This window comes from Ursus maritimus, unplaced genomic scaffold (assembly GCF_017311325.1).
Source record: "Ursus maritimus isolate PB19 unplaced genomic scaffold, ASM1731132v1 scaffold_16, whole genome shotgun sequence".
Lineage (NCBI taxonomy): Eukaryota > Metazoa > Chordata > Mammalia > Carnivora > Ursidae > Ursus > Ursus maritimus.
The window spans coordinates 52,610,053-52,629,693 of record NW_024424008.1 but is presented as its reverse complement, the minus strand read 5'-3'; the positions used below and the strand labels follow the sequence as shown (position 1 = coordinate 52,629,693).

The following is a 19,641-nucleotide window of genomic DNA, read 5'->3' as shown; positions in this document are numbered from 1 at the left end:
TTACTTTTAAGTACATGTGAAAATAAAAAATAGACCACATACTGGGTCACAAGGAAAACCTCAACAACTGTTAAATTCATTATTTAAATATAAATCACGATGAAATCACAACAAAATTTTGGCAGTGAATAATAATGAAATTCCCTTTATCAAATGTTCTAGAATGCCACCGAGTTATACCGAGAGGGAAATACCTAACTGCATATATAGCTATTAAATAGCAGGAAGAATTAAGACCAAATGAGCTAGAGGTCAAGGTCAGGAATAGTAAAGGAATAGCACAGTAAGATTGAAGAAGTAAGGAAATCGTAAGTAAAAGAGCAGATGTTACTAGGAGATAGAACAGGGGCTCCTGGGGGGCTCAGTCCGTTGAGCATCTGACTCTAGATTTCAGCTCAGGTCATGATCTCAGGGCCCTGGGATTGAGCCCCACTTTGGGCTCCGTGCTCAGCAGGGCGTCTGTTTCTCTCTCTGCCCCCCCACCCTGCTCGTGCTCTCTCTCTTTCTCAAATAAAAATCTTTAAAAAAAAAAGAAAGAAGCAATAATCAACAGAATAAAAAACTTAATTCTTAGAACAAATCTAAAAAGTAAATTTCCAATAAATTTCATCATTAGAAAGGGAAAATATACAAACAATTTCGGGGAATAAAGAGGGTTTAGTACAGCTGATACAAAGGCTTTTGAAATCATGCGAGTATACTAAAATAACTATATCAATACATTTCCAAAGCTTGGCACAGGCACTATTTTCAAAATATATGACAATGAAATTGATGGGAGAAGAAATAAACTCAAAAAAGGTAATCATTCTGTGCACAGCACCTTCCTTCCAAGGACTGCAGCATAAGGGTCGGGGGTGGGGAGTAACTTCGACAGTAGGGAAACCTGACAAAGAACCTCAGCCAGGTGACCAAGGTCAACATCGGTAGTGACAAACCATATGGATAAGATGTACCCTTGATATACAGTGCTAAAAATGACACCTCACCTCTGCAGTTTTCTCCAAAGCCATAACTTCAACCTACATGAGAAAAATACCAGGTAAATCCCAATTGATGGACATTTTATGTAAAATAGCTGATCAGTACTCCTCAAAATCAAGTCATCAAAAACAAGTAAAGTCTGAAAAACTATTATGGCCAGAAGGAATTTAACAAGACATGTCAGCTAAATGTAACACGGCATCTTGGAACAGAAAAAGGACATTAGATACAAACTAAAGAAATCTGAATAAAGTATAGTTTTTAGTTAATGATCATGTATCAATATTGGCTAATTATAAGAATATACCATAGAATATGTGTTATCATAGTAACATATGCTACATATGTTTATATCATAATATAAATGTTTGATGATAATATGTTAATAATACAAGAATGCAAAAGTATTTGGGAACTCTGTACTATCCTCCCCATTTTTCTGTAAATCTAAAACTATTTTAAAAATTTAAATTTATTAAAAATTTTAAAGTGTAATGATTAAAGAATATAAATTCATAACAAAACCTCTCCAACCTGTACCACAAGCACAAGTTTTACTTGATCTACCCTTTTTACCTATGTTATATAAACTATTTAGAAATAGAAAGAAAGACTGAAAATTCCTCACACTATTTTGTGAGGAAAGTAGAGAAAGGAAAAATTAATTTTTTCACTAGACAGACCTGACTAATCCTAAGTAGATGACTACCCAATTGCATTCTGTAATATACAGGGGAAGAAAACTGTCATGGCTTCGTTTTGTCCCAGGAAGACAATGATGGACGTCCACTGTATTTTGCCATGGGAGACCCAGCTCAGAACCCCAGGGTCCATATGGAGCTTCTTTTAAGGTGAAGACATTTGAGATTCAATAGATGTGGATAGAAGCCTTCTTGCAGCATTCTTTATCTGATAAAGAGCAGCAACTTCCGGGAAAGGAGGCTACCATAAATGCCCCAGGGGCACCTGCATAAACCAACATTATCGCAAACTTTCTTATAATTTGTTCTTCTAAAAAACTGGTTGTCTTTCCTAAAGAAACCTATTTGTTCTTCCCCAAGAGCCTTTTCTCCCTCCTCCCCTTTTCTTATCCATCTTAATAAATTAGGTGGATAAGCCTCCAACCTTAAACATTTAATAAGACAGCTACTTTTTGTTGGCTCCCATATGCACATACACAAATCGTGTTTTCTTCATGTTACTCTGTCTTTTTTCAGTGTGATTCACAGGACTCCCGTTACTAAGCAGGAGGGAATAGAGGAACAGTTTTTCCTTCCTGACAACCCCATTAACATTTAGATGAAGGAAATGTGATCCTTTCACTTGATGCTGAAAAAAGTCAATAAAATGCAACTCTCATTTATAATTAAAAAATAAAACAACGTAAAAACCTCTCAGCACACTAGAAATAGAAACTTGATTAGTATAATAAAAGATATTTATTAAAACCCTATATCCAATACATTATGCTTACCTGTAATATTTTAGAAGAATTTACACTAGTTAGGAAGAAATTTGTCACCACAACTTTTACTCAATGTTTTCCTGGAGTTGTAGCAAAAGTACGAAGACCTAAAAGGGGGAAAATGACAAGAAGAGACAAAATGAGAAAATTGCCTGTTTCATGATAACATAAAAGTCCACATAGATAAATCCACAAATTATTAGAAGTAATAAGAAAGTTTGGTCACAGTGTTTGATATAAGATTATGAGTTGAATTTTGTCTCCCCAAAATTGACTTCTACCTGAAATTTCAGATGGTGACCTTATTTGGAAAGAGGCCCTTTGCAGATGTAATTCATTAAGGAGCTCAAGATGAGATCATTCTCAGTTTCGTGAGGCCCCAAATTTAATGAGTGATGTCTTAACAAAGACAAGAGGACGCAGAAAGGAGATCCTGTGAAGATGGAAGTAGAGATTGGAGTTACATTGCCACAAGCCAAGGAATGCCTGGGGTCACTAGAAGCTGAGAGTGGCAAGCAGGGATTCCTCCCTGAAGTCTTCAGAGCGAGCATGGCCCTTCTGACCCCTTGATTTCAGACTCCTGGCTTCCAAAACTACGAGAGACTCAATTTAGGTTGTTTCAGCCACACAGTTGGTGGTACTTTGTCATGGCAGCCCTAGGAAATTAATCCACATATCAATCGTATTCTGAAGCAGTAACAACGACCAACTGAAAATATATTAGTAAAAACTATTTGCAGTAACATATAAAATTAACACAAGATATAAAAGATTCTTACGGACGTTATAAAATGTTAAAGGACATAAGGCAGGAACAAGTGGAATAGTAGGTCATGTTTATCAACAGGAAAGATTAGAAAGATCGTAATTCTTCCCCAAATTCTATCAGACCTCTGTAAGCTGATTCTAACTATTATATAGAAGAGCACCAGGATGAACATAGGTAACCAAATCTGCAGAAGAAGATCAAAATAAAGGGCCTACCCTGCCAGATATCGAATTACTAAAAAGCCATTATAATTAAGACAGTGTGGCATTTGCACAACTATAAACTGACCACCATGATAGAACAAAAAGCCCATAAACCAACTTACTAAGAAAGTCTGATAAAGAAGAAGGTATTGTTACAAACTGGTGGAAAGGATACACAATGCATAAATGATTGCTCATAGTGGGGGGAAATTGTTATATCTTCTTGTTGGACTGGTCCCTTTATAATTATGTAATGCCCTTCGATTTTGCTATAGCCTTTGTTCTAAAAGTTTATTTTGTCTGATTTAAGTATTACAATTCCAGCTTTTCTCCCCCCACTATATTTACATGGAATGTGTTTTCTATCCGTTCACTTTGAGTCTTTAGGTGTGAAGCGAGTCTCCTGTAGGCAGCATATAGACGGGTCTTATTTTATTTTTTTTATCCATTCAGTTACCCTATTTCTTTAGATTGGAGGATTCAACCCATTTACATTTAAAGTAATTACTGCTAGGTAATGTAATGACTTCCATTTTCTTAATTGTTTTCTGGTTGTTTATGTCGTTTTTCTCTTTTCTTGCTCTCTTCCTTCATGGTTTGATGGCTTTCTTCAGTGCTATACTTGGATTCCCTTCTCTTTATCATGTATCTGCTACAGATTTTTGTTTTGTGGTTACCATGGAGTTGATATATAATATCCAAAACATATAGCAGTGTATATTAAATTCATAGTTGTTTCGTACATATTATAAAAACTACATTTTTACTCTCCATGTTCTATGTACACGATGTTATATTTTGTATCTTTTTCTTTTGTGAGTTCCTTAATTTTTTAGATTCACTTTTCTACTTTGGTCTTTTGATCTGCTTTATGAGTGATCGATCTACTACCTTTATTGTGTTTGCTTTAGCTCATGAAAGTTTTTTTTCATAATTTTCTTACTCCTAGTTCTGGCCTTTTCTTTTCCCCTTGAAGAAGTCCCTTTTACATTTTTAAGGCTAGTTTACTGGTGACGAACCTCTAACCTTTGTTTGTCTGGCAAATGCTTTATGTTTCCTTCCACTTTGAACAATAATCTTGCCAGTTAGAGTATTCTTGATTGTAGGTTTTTTTCTTTTTCAGGAGTTTGAATAGATCATGGCACTTTCTTCTGGCGTACAGAATTTCTGTTGAAAAATCAGCTCGTAGCCTTATCAAGTTTCCCTAGTATTTAATTATTTATCTCTCTTCTGTTGCTAAAATCCTCTCTTTATCTTTAATCTGAAGTTTTAAATGTTGTGTGTGTTGGGGTGGGCCTCCTGGGGTTCATCTTCTTTGCAGCTCTCTGCTTCCTGGACCCGGATGGCTGTTTCTTTGTCAGGTCAGGGAAGTTGTCAACTAGTATTTCTTCAAGTGTTCTGTCCCTTTCTCAGTCACTTCTTCTTGGGGGACCTTAAAATGCAAATGTTAGTAGGGCTGATGTTGTCCCAGAGATCCCTTAACCTGTCATTAATTTTTTATCCTTTTTTCTTTTTGCTGTTCGGCTTGGGTGCTTTACCTTGTCTGGACCACTGATAGGCTTTTCTGACAGGAATCTGATAGGAATAATGATTCCCTCTAGCGTATTTTTCATTCAGTTATTTATTCAACTTGGATTGTTATTTTATACTTTCTATGTTGAAGCTCCCACTGAGTTCATCCGCTCTTGTCTTTATGACCAATACTTTGGATTGTTTTTCTAGTAGGTTGCTTGTCTCCATTTTGTTTGAGGTTCTGTCTTGTTCTTTCATTTGTAACATATTCCTGTGAGTCCCCCCCGCCCCCCACCATGAGTTGGACAAAACAGCTGCTGTTTCTAGATTTGACGAAACAGCCTTGTGCAGGAATATCCCCTGCATTGACCGTACCTGGTGGCTTGGCTGGCTGCCTGGGATCGTAGCCAGCACAGGTTGGGAGACCTGGGACACTCTACGCTGGGGCTGCCAAGGTGGGATGGCTGGAGCTAACACAGGCATGGCTTGGAGGGCCCAGGGCTCTCCGCACAGAAGGCACTCTGGCGAGACGGCTGAGGTAAAGCAGGCAGGGCCTGGGTGGGTCCTGGTGTACTCTGTGTAAGGGGCTCCCGGCAGGGCAGCTGGAGCCAAAGCAAGTATGGAATGGGTGGCACCAGCATGCTCCACTCAGGGGGTGCCTGGCAGAATGGCTGGAGCGCAAGTCAGATTGGTCCAGGTGGTCTAGGGGCACTCTGTGCAGGTAGCCCCCTGATTAGACAGCTGGAGCTGAGGTGGCTGGGGGCCAGGTCTTGGGGCAGTGTGAACCTGGGGGGCTCTGGTGGGACAACTGTAGCTGAAGTAAATATAGGCCTGGGGTGTTCCAAGATGCTCCGCACTCGTGTTGTCTTGGTAAAGTGGCTGGGGCTGTAGTGGCACTGTCCAGGGGTGTCCTGCTGCATGCCGTGCTGGGGCTGCCTTCTGGGGCCTCCTTGGGGATGGCTGAGGCTGGCGTGGGCTAGGGTCTTGGGCTGGTAGAGACGGCAGGCCAGCCAGGGTGTCCATACCCTGCTTCCACCTGTGCTATCAAGATGGAGGAGAAAGTAAGCGATGGCACTTGCCTGCCCCTCCAACCCTGAAGAGCATTCCAGCAGCTCCTCTGTGGCAGAATTATAGGCTGGTTCCTTTATATTCTAGTTGCTATTTTTAACTGTGGCTTCCCCCCCCCCCCCACTGTGTCCCAGGGCATCCAGGGCTGGTATGGATTAGGCGCCTGGTATTCACTGAAGGGACAGACCAGCGAGGGGCAGGCCTGCTCGTATCTGTGCTATCAAAGTGGGGGGGGGGTGTAAACAGTGGTGCTTACCATCACTTCCTACCCTTCCACCACTGGGTGGAGGGTTTATTCTTCCATATTCTATTCGCACGTTTAAACCACAGCTTTTTCTGTGCCCAGGGCAGAGGAATCTGCTCCTGGTCCCTCAGTACTCGCTCTCTTCACTGCAGCTTGCAGCACCAGGGAGTGGGCTTCCACTGTTATCCTGTCTTCATCTCTCCTGGTTGTTCTCTACGTGGTCCCTCCTTCATTCATTGGGCAGAAGCTGTTCAGTCAGCCCTCAGCTCTTCTTCAGGAATAACTGCTCTGTGTATAAGTGTAGATTAAGTGTGTTCATGGAGGAGGTAAATTCGGGGTCTTGCGATGTTGCCATCTTGCACTCTATTAAAATTTTTTATTTCAATGCAACAAAAAATAATCTAAAGCAAAGTAAAAATGCAAGGCATAAACTATACGTCCAATCAATAAAGTCAAAGGATTTTTTCCTGGAGCTCATAAAGAATGTTTTCCAAAGCAGAGAAGTAGACAATGAACAGAGCGACAGGAAAAAGTCATGAATAGTCAATTCAAGTATTCATAAGATGATACTTGAACACTTAATAAATGTGCAAAGATGCTCAACATTATTACTCAAGTATGAGAGACCTGAAATCACAGTGACAGACACGTCACACCCATCATATAGATCAAGTTTAGAATTATACAAATTACAATCTGGGGCCAATATTTGACTTAAAGGAGCATTTATACAGTGCTGACATAAGTGACGAATTTAGGAGAACAGTTTGGGAACTTCTAGTCAAATTTCATATGTGCATAAACTTTGACCCAGTGTTTATATCTATTGGTTAGTATTTCAGAGCAAAATCTTTCAATTTGCTAGGTTAAATGAAGATATCCTATGATCTGCAAATAATGACAGTTTGTGTCTTTTCAAGCTCTTATATTTTTAAATTTCTTTCACCTTTTTGTTCTGGCCTGGGATAGCAGTGGTCATCCTTATGGTTTCCATATGTTAAAAGAACTATTTCTAAATTTTCACTGTTAAGTAAAATGACCGCTGCAGAATTTTGGCAGATAGTTTTTTTTTTTTAAGATTTTATTTTATTTATTTGACAGAGATAGAGACAGCCAGCGAGAGAGGGAACACAGCAGGGGGAGTGGGAGAGGAAGAAGCAGGCTCCCAGCGGAGGAGCCTGATGTGGGGCTCGATCCCTGAACGCCGGGATCATGCCCTGAGCCGAAGGCAGATGCTCAACGACTGCGCCACCCAGGCGCCCCTTGGCAGATAGTTTTTTGAAAAGATAAATGCTCTTTTCTGTTTCTAGCTTTTTGAGAGTTTTTATCATAAATAAACATAAATACCCTTATCAAATAGTTTTGTGCATCTATGAAAATAAGCATTAATTTTTCTTAAATTCCTTAATGAGAGTTCAGCAAATTACATTGAGAGGTGTTTTTTTGTTTTGTTTAAGATCCTGAGACAAACTACATTTGGTCCCAAGGTCAAGATTACTTCACCTTATAAGGGGAATTGATAAATTTTTTTTAAAACCTGAATTATAAAAGTGAACTCTCATTAAGTAATAAAGTTACTATTAATTTCAATAGGAAGATAGTTTAAATATTTTTAGCATCAAAATAACACCCATTTTTACTATAATGTCACTGAATACCATTAAAATAGACACAATTCCTTCAATAGTTAAAATCCATTTGGGAATACAACCTGCCAAGGCATTGTCTCTATATTAATTATATAATAATTTTTATCTTCTCTCATTAAGGACTTCTCTTTTTAAACTATTATGCATCTCACCCTTAGGAATATGCCCACACAGAGATGTTACCCGTGATTCTCCATATTCATGCAATTCAACCTCCAAGGGGAAAGAAGAAAACCCAGGAAGAAAAGCCAGAGCAAAAGACCTTGGTGGAAGCAACAAGGCAAATTATACCACACTCTCTGCAACCATTGACAAATAAGGGCATTGGGTCTGAGATTAGGGTTCTGTAAGCCAGCACATGACCCCGGAAAGGCCCCAACAGCACACCTGGAAAGGTGACTGCAGAGAGCGTCTAACCCCATAGAGCCCACCTGCTGGCAGGGTGCCCTAAATTGAAAATAACCCTTATAAAACCAACATGAGGCCACCTACGGGGTTTTATTTAATATCCCTAATCAAGATGGAGTCTGATACCCTGAATGGTTACTTACCACTGGTATAGTTATTTTTATTTATCTTACACCCTGATAGATTTGGCAAACTAATGTTTTACTTAGGATTTCCATATGTATGTTCCTAAGTTAAATAAGCCAGTAATTGTCTTTTATTGTACTGTCTTTATCAGCTTTGATATAAGGTTTCCTAGCATAAATTGCAGGCTTTTCCTTTGTTTTCTGAAACAACTTGTATAAGATAGGATAATCTCTTCCATAAAAGTCTGACAACTGTCACTTGCAAAACCATCTAAATCTAGTGCTTGCTTAGAAGAAAGTCTTTATCTTTTTATTTTCTTAATGCTTACTGCTCTTTTTAAGTTTTCCATTTCTCCTTAAGCTAACTTTGGAATTTTATGTTTTTCCAGAAATGTATCTTTTCTTTTAGTCCCCAAATTTGTTGGTTAATAGGTTTATAACATTTACTCTTACTCTATATTTTGTTCATCAAGACTCCATTTTTAAGACTTCTCTTTCTTCTTAGCCTTTAAAAAAAACCCTTATTTTAGTTTTGCTAATACTCTCTATGGCATAGTAAAAAATATATTTGGCTTCTCTCCCTGGTTCCTGATACAAAGCTCCTAAAACTTTCAGTTTCCTGAGTGATAGGAGTGCTTTTATTCATAATGTGCCCCGTTAGACCATAGCTGAGCTTATGAGGTGACTCAAGGTGGGGGCCAGGCCGTAGATGGCCTCAGGATAGGGACTAGTCATCAGAAAGCCCAAACATGTGATTTTAGAGTGGGGGCTTACAGTCCTCCCGGGGGAGGGAAAAGGGCTGGGGATTGAGTCATAAAAACTCTTGAACAGTATTTAGAGTGCTTCTGGGCTTGTGAACACATTAGTGTGCTGGGAGGGGGGTACACCCAGAGACGACATGCAAACTCTGAACTTCCTTCTCATGCTGTGTCCTGTGCGTTTCTACCATTTGGCTGTTCCTTAGTTGTATCCTTTATAATAAACAGGTAATAGTAAGTAAAGTGCTTTCCTGCATTCTGTGAGTCATTCTAGTGAATAATCAAACCTGAGGAGGGGGTTTTAGGAACCCCCAAATGTATACCGGTTGGTCAGAAGTACAGGTGGTCTCTGAGACTTGCATGTGATATGGGGGCTGTCTTGTGGGACTAAACACTTAACCTTTGGGGTCTGCGCTAACTCTGGAAAATTGGTGATAGAACTGAATTGTTAGACAACTAGCTGGTATCAGAGAATAGATTGGTATGTGGGTAACGACATATTTGGTGTGAGAATAAAACCATACACTCACTCACTATTGCTTTTTGGTTTGTTTGTTTGTTTATTTATTTATCTGACTTGCTCATTGGGACTGTCTCCTCTGGTTTCTTAAACTCAAGAGTTATCTAATTAAAACTTTTTCCTTTTAAATGTATTCAAGGAAAATTTTCTTCTAAGTTTTGTTTCGATGTGTTACAAATTCTGACATGAACTTTGTTATCATCTAAACTAAACTATATTAATATCATCCTTACCAGAGCAAGGCAGAATGCATTATAAGACCAGGAAGAAGTCTAGGATGTCTGTTCTTACTAACATTATACTTGAGACTTTCGTGCAAGGCTGAGAGAGAGTCCTTCCAAGACATGCAAGGCCTGCTGAAGCTGTGGAAAAGGTAGGAAAGCTGAGCCACATGACTTGGAGGCAGTCCAAGCCCTCACTTTGGCAGTGGCCTGCCAAAGTGAGGGGGCTGGTGAGACAGGGGAAGACAGAGAGAAATGCCTCCAAAGCACTTCAGGCTGCACTGATCTAGTGCCTGCAGTGCTCTCCAACGGTTAGAGACAAGGCCCCTGGATGTAGAGGATTCTATTAAGGTGCAGTAATCAGAGAGTGACACTGGAGAGCAAATAGAAATCCCCAGACAGCCCAAGAAGCTAGCATCATGAACTGGAAATTTGGTGTCTGGTCTCTGAAGCATGAAGGGATCTGTGGAGTCTTGTGCATGATTAGATCCCAGCTGTATTCGGGAAAAAGCTCTGATCTTGCCCTCGAATATTTTAAAACCAGTGTTGAACTGACTCAAGGTTAAGATGTAACAAAGCCCAGACACAGCTCAACTATAGACTAAATTGACTCAATCCTGCATTGGGGTAACTTGACAGAAGGAGAGCGTGCCCTTTTTAGGGAGGGGGTAAATATTATTTACTTCAATATCTAATATTTGTTTATACAAAATATCTGACACAGAGTCAAAAACTACAAGTCACACAAGGAAGACTCAAAGTCTGTTTGCTGGAATCAGTAGACAGATATTTTAATATAACCATGACAAATACGTTAAAAAATCTAGTGGAAAAACTGGACAACATGAATAGATACAGAAATTTCAGCAGAGAGATAAAAATTACTAAAGAGAATCAATTATTTTGATGGAACTTAGATGAAAATGTTGAAAATGAAAAAATTGCAGACATGAAAATTTTATTGGAATTATAGCAGACTGGACTCAGAAGAACAGCAAACTTGAAGACAAGCCAATAGCAATTACACAAAATAAAAAACCAAAATAAAAAAGCAAAAACTCCAAGAGAATATCTAAGATCTGTGGGACAATATCAACTTATCTAGTATACAAGTAACTAGAGGCCTAAAAAAAGAAAAGAGATAATGGGGCAGTAAATATATCTGGAGAAATTATGACTGAGAATGTTCTAAAACTGATAAAGGACTTCAACTCACAGATCTAAGAAGCTCGATGAACCCCCAAAACAACAAAACAGATTTCCTCGACCAGGCATATCAGAGTCTAACTGTTGAGAAATGAAGATGAGAAATCGTTTAACAGCCCAAGAAAAAGACACATGACATACAAAGTGTATTAGTCAGGGTTCTCCTAAGAAATGCAACCTAAAATATGTATGTATGTATTACATGTTGTGAGTTTGTAGCAGAAATAGAAATAAAGCTATATGATCACAGGGGCATAAGGTAGCAAAGAGTAAATAGAATTATACTGCTGAATAGTTCCTACATTAATCATGAAGCAGTACGTTACTAGAAAATAGACTGTGATGGGTTAAAGATTTACTTTATAAACTCTAGAGCAGGGGTGAGCGATTTATTTTTCAATAAAAGGCCAGATGGTACATATTCAAGGCTTTGCAGGCCTGAGTGTCTCTGTCATAAGTATTCGATTCTGCTGTTGTACTGCAATGTGGAAACAACCATAGACCATAGGTAGACATATGGTGGGCTGTGTTCCAATAAAATTTTATTTGGAAAAACAAGCTGTGGGCCATTTTTTGGCCTATGGACCATAGCTGCTTTAGCTGAGTGATCACCGATAATAAAACAAAGAGGTACAATTCAAAATTCAATGAGCCATGCAAGTATTTGTGAGCGAATGTTCATAGCATCGTTATTCACAATGACTCCAAACTGGAGGACACTGGAGTGTCTGCTAACGGGAGAATGCGGCGTATGTATGTAATGAAGTAGTATTCAGCCATGAAAAGGGATGAACTACTTATATACACTAGGGTCTGGGTGAGCCGCAAAGCTACTGTGCTCGGTGAAGGCAGGCAGGCACGGGAGACTACCGTACTGCATGACTCCACTTGCCGCATGAAGAAATTCGAAATGCCTAGAAAAGGCAAAGCTGTAGAGACAGAAACTACCACAGTGGTTGCTTGGCTGGGGATGAGGAGGAGACGGGAAGGGGGATTAACAGCAAATGGGCATGAAGGGTCATCTCGGGGATGTTAGAACATGAAGATGTTCTAAAACCGATTGATGGTGATTGTTGTACACGGCCACGAAACAAAAGTCGGTTGAAATGGAGGAGGTCTGAGGGCAGGAAGGCAGCTAGGAGGAAATAATTATAGGATCGTAAAAGAGGGACAGATCCAGGGGCCTTTTTTGACTGCACACTGCAGTCTTTTTGCCTTTGGGATAATGTTTACCAACCATTTTCCATGTTTTATTTATTTTTTATTTTTTTTTATTTTTATTTTTTAAAGATTTTATTTATTCGAAAGAGATAGAGACAGCCAGCGAGAGAAGGAACACAAGCAGGGGGAGTGGGAGAGGAAGAAGCAGGCTCATAGCGGAGGAGCCTGATGGGGGCTCGATCCCATCACGCCGGGATCACGCCCTGAGCCGAAGGCAGACGCTTAACCGCTGTGCCACCCAGGCGCCCCAATCCATGTTTTAAACATACTCCTCAGGGTTATGACACTCCTCTCAGTTACAGCAAATCAGGAAGACAGGGTTTCTAGGAGTGCTGGGTGATAACTGCAGTTTGAAAGAGGGTTCGGCTGTACACTTGGAATGGGAAGATTATATAATATGTGAAATATGCCTCAATAAAGTAATCTTTCAATAGGTCAATAAAGACTTCTGTTTCTTCAGAATGTAACAAGTTGCAAAAAACACACTCTTATTCTAACAATCAGGAAAAAAGCCAGATAATATCCTGAAGTGTAACTTCCTTGAGTAGAGAGCTCAAGTAGCGAGACATTCAAATGATCCGAAAAACAAGTGATCCAATTAAAAAACGGGCAGACGAGCAGCAGCTGCGTGGCTCAGTCAGTTGAGCACCCCACTCTTGGTTTTGGCCCAGTTCATGGTCTCATGGGTGGTGGGATCCACCCCGCATCTGGCTCCGCACTCAGTGGGGAGTCTGCTTGAAGATTCTCTCCCTCTGCCCCTTTCCCTACTCACGTGCGTGCACACACACCATCTCTAAAATAAATAAATTAATCTTTAAAAAAAAAAGGCGGCAGATGACTTGAATAGAAGACATACAGTTGGCCAACAGACACTTGAAAAAGTGCTCAACATCACTCATCATCAGGGAAAGTCATGTCAAAACCACAATGAGATATCGCCTCACACATGTCAGTATGGCTAGAATCAAAAAGACAAAAAATAACAAGTGTTGGAGAGGATGTGGAGAAAAAGGAACCCTCATACTGTTGGTGGGAATAAGAACTTGTATAGCCACTGTGGAGAACAGTGAAAGTTCTTCAAAACATTGCAAATAGAAATACCAGGCCGCCAGGTGGCTCAGTTGGTTAAGCAGCCGACTCTTGATTTCAGCTCAGGTCATAATCTCAGTGTCCTAGGATTGAGCCCCATGGTGGGCTCTGTGCTCGGCGGGGAGTCTGCTTGAGGATTCCCTCTCTTCCTCTCCCTCTGTCCCTCTTCCTACTTTCTCTCTCTCTAAAATAAATAAATCTTAAAAATAGAAATACCATATGATCTAGCAACTGCACTACCGGGTATTTACCCAAAGAAAACAAAATCACTAATTCAAAAAGATATATGCATCCCTATGGTTACTGTAGTATTATTTACAATAGCCAAGTTGTGGAAGCAGCCCAAGTGTCCGCAGATAGACAAATGGATATGGAAGATGTGATTATATATACATGCATGTATGGAATGGAATATTAAGCAGTCTTTAAAAAGAATAAGATCATGCCATCTCTGACAACATAGATGGACCTAGAGGGTATTATGCTGAGTGAAATAAGACTGAGAAAGACAAATAGCATATGATTTTGCTCATGTGGTATCTAAAAAATAAATAAACAAAAAGGTGGAATCAGATCTCTAAATACAAAGAACTGATGGTTGCCGGAGAGAAGGGGCCTCGGGAGATGGGCAACATAGGGGAAGGGGAGAGGGTTACCAGTTACCAAATGAATAAGTCATGGGAATAAAAGGCACTGCATAGGGAGTAGAGTCGACGGCACTGTAATAGCCTTGCATGGTGGCAGATGGCAGCTCCACTTGGGGTGAGCACAGCGTAAGGTACACAGTGTAAGGAGAAGCTGAATCGCTATGTCGTACACCTGAAATGAATGTAACACTGTGTGTCAACCACACTCAAGCTAAAAAAAAAAGTCTAAAAACAAGAAGAGGGACAAGCCCTTCAAGAAGAGATGAGCTATACAAACCTTTTTATCTTTGATGGAACACAGGTAAAAGAGGAGAGAGTGATAGGAAAACGAAAGAAGAAATTTGTTCAAGGTCAAGCATGGGCTAGCGTGTTAATCTGAACCAGGAGGCATCCCAGAAATGCGCAGGCCACAGTCACCCATAAGCTCTTCCTCATGCCTCCGCACTGGTGCGCAGGGGGAAGGCTGGGGGCTGGGCAGCACACTGAGAAGGCACCACTGCTTGGTGCAGGCGTGAAGGGAGTGACTGGCAGCTGCGAAGGGAGGAGTATACAGCCTTGCAGACTTCTCTTCCAGCCCTTAAGCAAAAGCCTTAAACTGCCTGAGGAAAGGCTGCAAACCTTATAGCTCCCAGAGCTCAGGCAAAACTCCACGGCTGAGAAAGGAAAATGAGAAATACAACATCTGCCTTGGGGGGCAGATAGGTAGCTTTCTTGTTCCCAGGACACAAGCAAACACCCTTTGCTGCCGAGAGAGGGAGGCAAAAGAATAAACGCTCCACTCCTAGGGAAGGGGCAGGGAGCCATACCGGGCCCCGGATCTACACTGCAAGTGAGGGTCTGCTACCACGGTGAGCAGGGCAGGAAACTCCCACCCAAGACCAACCCGGATCCAAGCCAGAGAGCGGCTGCCCCAGGAAGGGGAAGCAGGAACGCAGGAGCGCTCGCTCAAGGACTCCGGCACGGGATCCTGCCTAAGACTGGGGCTGAACCCGAAAAACAGAGAATCTCTCCTGCCTCCACTCCAGGCCTGATACCCAGTAACAAAGCCACAACGGCAGCCTGCAACGGGGTGCGGGGGCTGGGGGACGGACATCATGGTGACATCGGCTTCAGAGATGGTTGAGAGCACAGGGTGCAGCAGGAACACTGAGGAAAGACCCTCCTACCCCTCAGCTCCTGCCCTAAGCAGAGGGCAGCAAGGAATTTGAAGCCTGTGGTATGTTGAAGGTGATACCACCACCAAGAAAGTTATTAGGGTGTTGCTAGGATAGTAAACGCCGCGCCATCGTTCTTCATGCCAGGTTGAAGTAGAACTTGAAACTGTATCGGAACCTCAAAAGGACCTGTTACCCAACTGAAAAAGCTATTCACTTTTTCTAACACACAAACAGTATTTCAAATTGTCCTTTTGTTTACTGCCTGTAGTGTTTTACACTGTGGGGCAATGCACCCCACTAAGATTCAAGATGGGGGAGGGATCATCAGGGAGAAGAGGGTCCTTGAAAGGGGACTCTGACACGTCACTTGAGTTGGTAGGCAGATCTCATTTATGAAAGAATATTTATGGAAGTTAAATGTTTGGAGTGGATGATTTTCTACAGCCTTTTATTCCTTCCCACTCTTTGGAAAGGCTCGAAGTCACCAGGGCCACCTGTACCCAAGCTTGAAGCTATCTATATGATTTATTTGTAGGATTAACAGCGTGGTTTCAAGAGTCAGACTGCTCCACTTGCAGGCTGTGGGACCTTGATCAGGTGCATTAAGCTTCCAGTGTCTCAATTTTCTCTATTGTAAAATGAGGATTGTGATGGAATTTATCTTACAGGGTTGGTGTGAGGATGCAAAGAGATGGCCCATGTAAAATGCTTAATACAGCGAGTGCCGCTCAGTGTATGTTAGCTAGGACAATCATTCCATCACGAGGTAATAAAGTCCTTGAATCACTCTTGAAGTTAGAATGAAAAGAAGGAGATATAAGTGAAGGATATCGCAGAGACTGAATCGACTTGTTGACTCATTGAATATGAAGGATGAGAAAGAGGGCAGGATGGAAAATGGCTTTGCATTTTGAGATCCCCAAGGGTTGGCAGAATGGTGGTGCCCTTTGTATACTGGAAAGCATGCATCCGGTCTGTAAAAGGTGGCCCATTTGGTTCCAGCCCATTCCATTTGGGATTGCAAGCCAACTCGCTACTTTTCGACTGAAGCCAGAAATCCAGATAATTAGGTGAAATCTCTTGAATTTTTTATATTCTTAAAAATCTGGAGCAAATAAAACGTGATTGTGAGTTGCAAATTTGCAAACTCTGTGTAGGATCTTAGAGGTTCAACTGCTGTGGAACTCGTCATCACATGTCCCACAGTGCCTTGCATGTTTTTAAGGGTTCTCATCAAATATTGGTTGGATAAATGCGTTTTTGATAAAAGGATTTTCCATAAAGCATAAATCTCAATACTTCCTGATTTTATAAGTTTTGAATTTATAGAAGTGTATGGAGAAAGGAATTTTAAAACCTAACTTTGTTTGATATTTAACGATTTCAGATTAGAGATGCAAAGGAAACAAACATTACAAACATATTATGTAGGCTGAACCTCCAGGCAGAATTGTTCAAGGAAGTGGTAATCTTTTTGGTCAGTATACGCTTTTATTTTTTCAGTAAGCTCGACAATCTTGTTATACAGGCAGTAAACCATCTAATTTTCCTCTTAATTCCTCTTTTGATGCCGTTTTTCTTTTTTTCTTTTTTTTCTTTTTTTTAAGATTTTATTTATGTGACAGAGAGACAGCCAGCGAGAAAGGGAACACAGCAGGGGGAGTGGGAGAGGAAGAAGCAGGCTCCCAGCGGAGGAGCTCGATGTGGGACTCGATCCCCGAACGCTGGGATCACGCCCTGAGCCGAAGGCAGACGCTTTAACGACTGCGCTACCCAGGCGCCCCGCCACTTTTTTTTTTTTTTTCTGACCCAGAAGACAGCTTTAAAAACATTTTACCCTTTGCTGCTTGTTCACCATATTGGATTCTCTTTTCTTGTTAGGACTGCCTTTACCCTGCTTTCTCCCCCACCTGCGTCGGGAAAGCTTTCTTAAATATGGGTGGCATTTACGTTTGTGGGCTAGAGAGGAGCTCACCACAAAGTCTGAGTTCTAGTTACCAGGAGACAGAGACATCCCTGGAAGGAGGGCATGCAAGGCAGAGAGAGGAGGAGGTACAAAGCATAGAGGCAGCAAAATCAAGTTATGTTTTGGGAACGATTGTGGTCCAGGGTAGCGACGGAACATGTGAGGAGGCAGGAGACGAAGCTGGAAAGCTGGTTTTCACGATACAATCTACAGTTAGTTCGGCCTCTAAGACTTCATCCCTGAGCAGTTCCAGACTGAAATGCCTCCCTCCCACAGAGACAAAGACCCGCCCAAAGCCCTTTGGATGAAAGAGATTAAGGTTTAAATACCTGCCTGGCAACATACAAGCTACTTGACCTTAGGAAAGTTATTTAAAAATCTTTGGACCCCAGTTTCCTCATCTGTAAGATGGGAATCAAGCATGTTTATCTCAAAGAGGTGTTGTGAGGACTTAATTACATGAAAGTGTTTTTAATATACTTAACACAGTACTCTGCATCTAGAAAGTTCTCAGTAAAGATTAACTAGTAGTAATGACGGTTGTGTTCCAAAATACAAAATTACTTTCAGTTCTCCGAATGTACAACACTCATCCTCAACTGCATATTTTTATGGATGTTATGACCTCCACCTGGAGTCTCTCTAAAGCCCTTCTCTGACTTTCCTCCCTCTACCTCTGATTGCTTTTTTGTTTTAAATATTAATTCCAGTATAGTCAACATACAGTGTTATATTCACCTCGGATTGCTTTTGGTGGTTCTCTGCTTCAGCACAGAGACAGTTTAATTCAGGGTCCCCTTAGGGGATCCACAGATAGGAATCAAAGGAGGGAGTGACCTTAGATGGAAAAAAAGATTACATTTTATTTTCACTAATGTCTCGCTAAAATTCAGCATTAAAAAAATTTTGGATAATAAAGCGCCATAGTATTAGCGATGATTAGAAATCACAAATATTTCGTATCACTTCACAGGTGTTGCAGATATCATGAAGCAGCACTACTACTCTTTGAAATTGTAGTTATTAGACCTAACAGCAGATGTTTTTATTCAATGTTGTAAATAGAAGGGCATATAGGTCTACATCAGATTTCAAAATACTTTGAAAAATGTAATTCGATATCATTGGCTTTCTTTGAAGTCCTATATATTTTAACTAATGCATTTAATAACAGAAAAGGTTCAGAGATTATGAAAGGGTTCTATGGCACACAAAGACAAAAAGAAAGATTAAGAACCTCTGTCCTAGCACTTACTATAGTATACTGTCCACTAATTTAGATAAATATACTGTTTTCAGTTAGAAATTAGTGTATAGTCTCAAATTTACATTCTGAGCAAAACTTCTCCTAGTCTCATTTAACGCCATCATCTTCCTTCATCAAAAGGGAAGAAAGCACACAATTACTTACTTTTAGCTGTAGACAGTGTCCAATCAGCTCACTGAGCATGGGTTTGCTTTAAATTTGGGTCTCCTGGGGCTCCTGAGTGGCTCAGTGTCCAACTCTTGGTTTCAGCTTGGATCATGATCTCAGGGTCATGGGATAAAGCCCTGCCTCAGCTCTGTGCTCAGCGGGGAGTCTGCTTGGGATCCTCTCCCTCCCTTCACTTCTGCCCCTTCTCCCTCTCTCTCTTCCTCTCTCTCTCCCTCTAAATAAATAAATAAATTTAACCAAAAAAAAAAAAAAGGGGGGTTTTCTTCTCTGGTTCAAGGGTCTTGTCTCCCTAAAACAGTTTTATGTCCTTTAACATAAATTCCAGAGGACTTCTAACTTCGGCCTAGGATGTATTTAGCCAGAGGGAACATTATTACTCCCATGGGAACAAGAAAAATCCATGATCTACAAAATGCTAACTGTTACTTAACTTAGCAGAAACTGAGGCCACAGACCAACCGTCTAACTTAAAATCTAATGAGAGACTACTTCCAAGGACAAAAGGGACATAAACACTGTCTTTTGAGGGAACAATGAGTAACAAGAATTTAGTCACATTTTTTAAAAAAATGAATTGCTAAAGACTGAGTGTGGGCTGAGTGTGCGAGAGTACAGAACTCTTAGGAGTGAAGACATAGGGAACCTTTGTACTTACTGACGGCTCTTCTCCTTGGGTCTCCACCAAGCACTCAGGAGAAAGACTGGGGTCAGTGCAGAAGATTGGACAAAGCCTGCTCAGTGGGGGCAGGCCTGGAAAAGAGAGAAGTTCCTTGATGGGAAAGATGTAAAGTCTCCCTTGCATCCTCCTCCACAAAGAACTAAGGCCTTATGCCCCTGGGAAAGGACCATGAACGTAGCCTTTCTAGAGCACATATGAAGGTGGACTGTGGCTGGGAAATGGTGGAGAAACAAAACTGTGTGCTCCTGGGGGTGGGGGTGGGGCAGGAAACTGACCTTGACCCAGACCATTAGAGATTTCCTAATGCTGCAGGGA

General features: G+C 40.9%; 1 protein-coding gene across 1 annotated transcript in view; it reads right to left on the bottom strand.

Moving 5' to 3' along the window:
- LOC103662363 (NXPE family member 4) overlaps positions 1–18,740 on the bottom strand; it is a 45,380-nt gene extending 26,640 nt beyond the window's left edge. Inside the window, exons 1-2 of the mRNA XM_008690045.2 lie at positions 18,624–18,740; positions 2,459–2,556 (exon numbers count right to left, since the gene is read on the bottom strand). The gene's annotated coding sequence lies outside the window, so the exon portion shown is untranslated. The remainder of the gene's footprint in view (positions 1–2,458; positions 2,557–18,623) is intronic.
- Between the last annotated feature and the right edge of the window lie 901 nt (positions 18,741–19,641).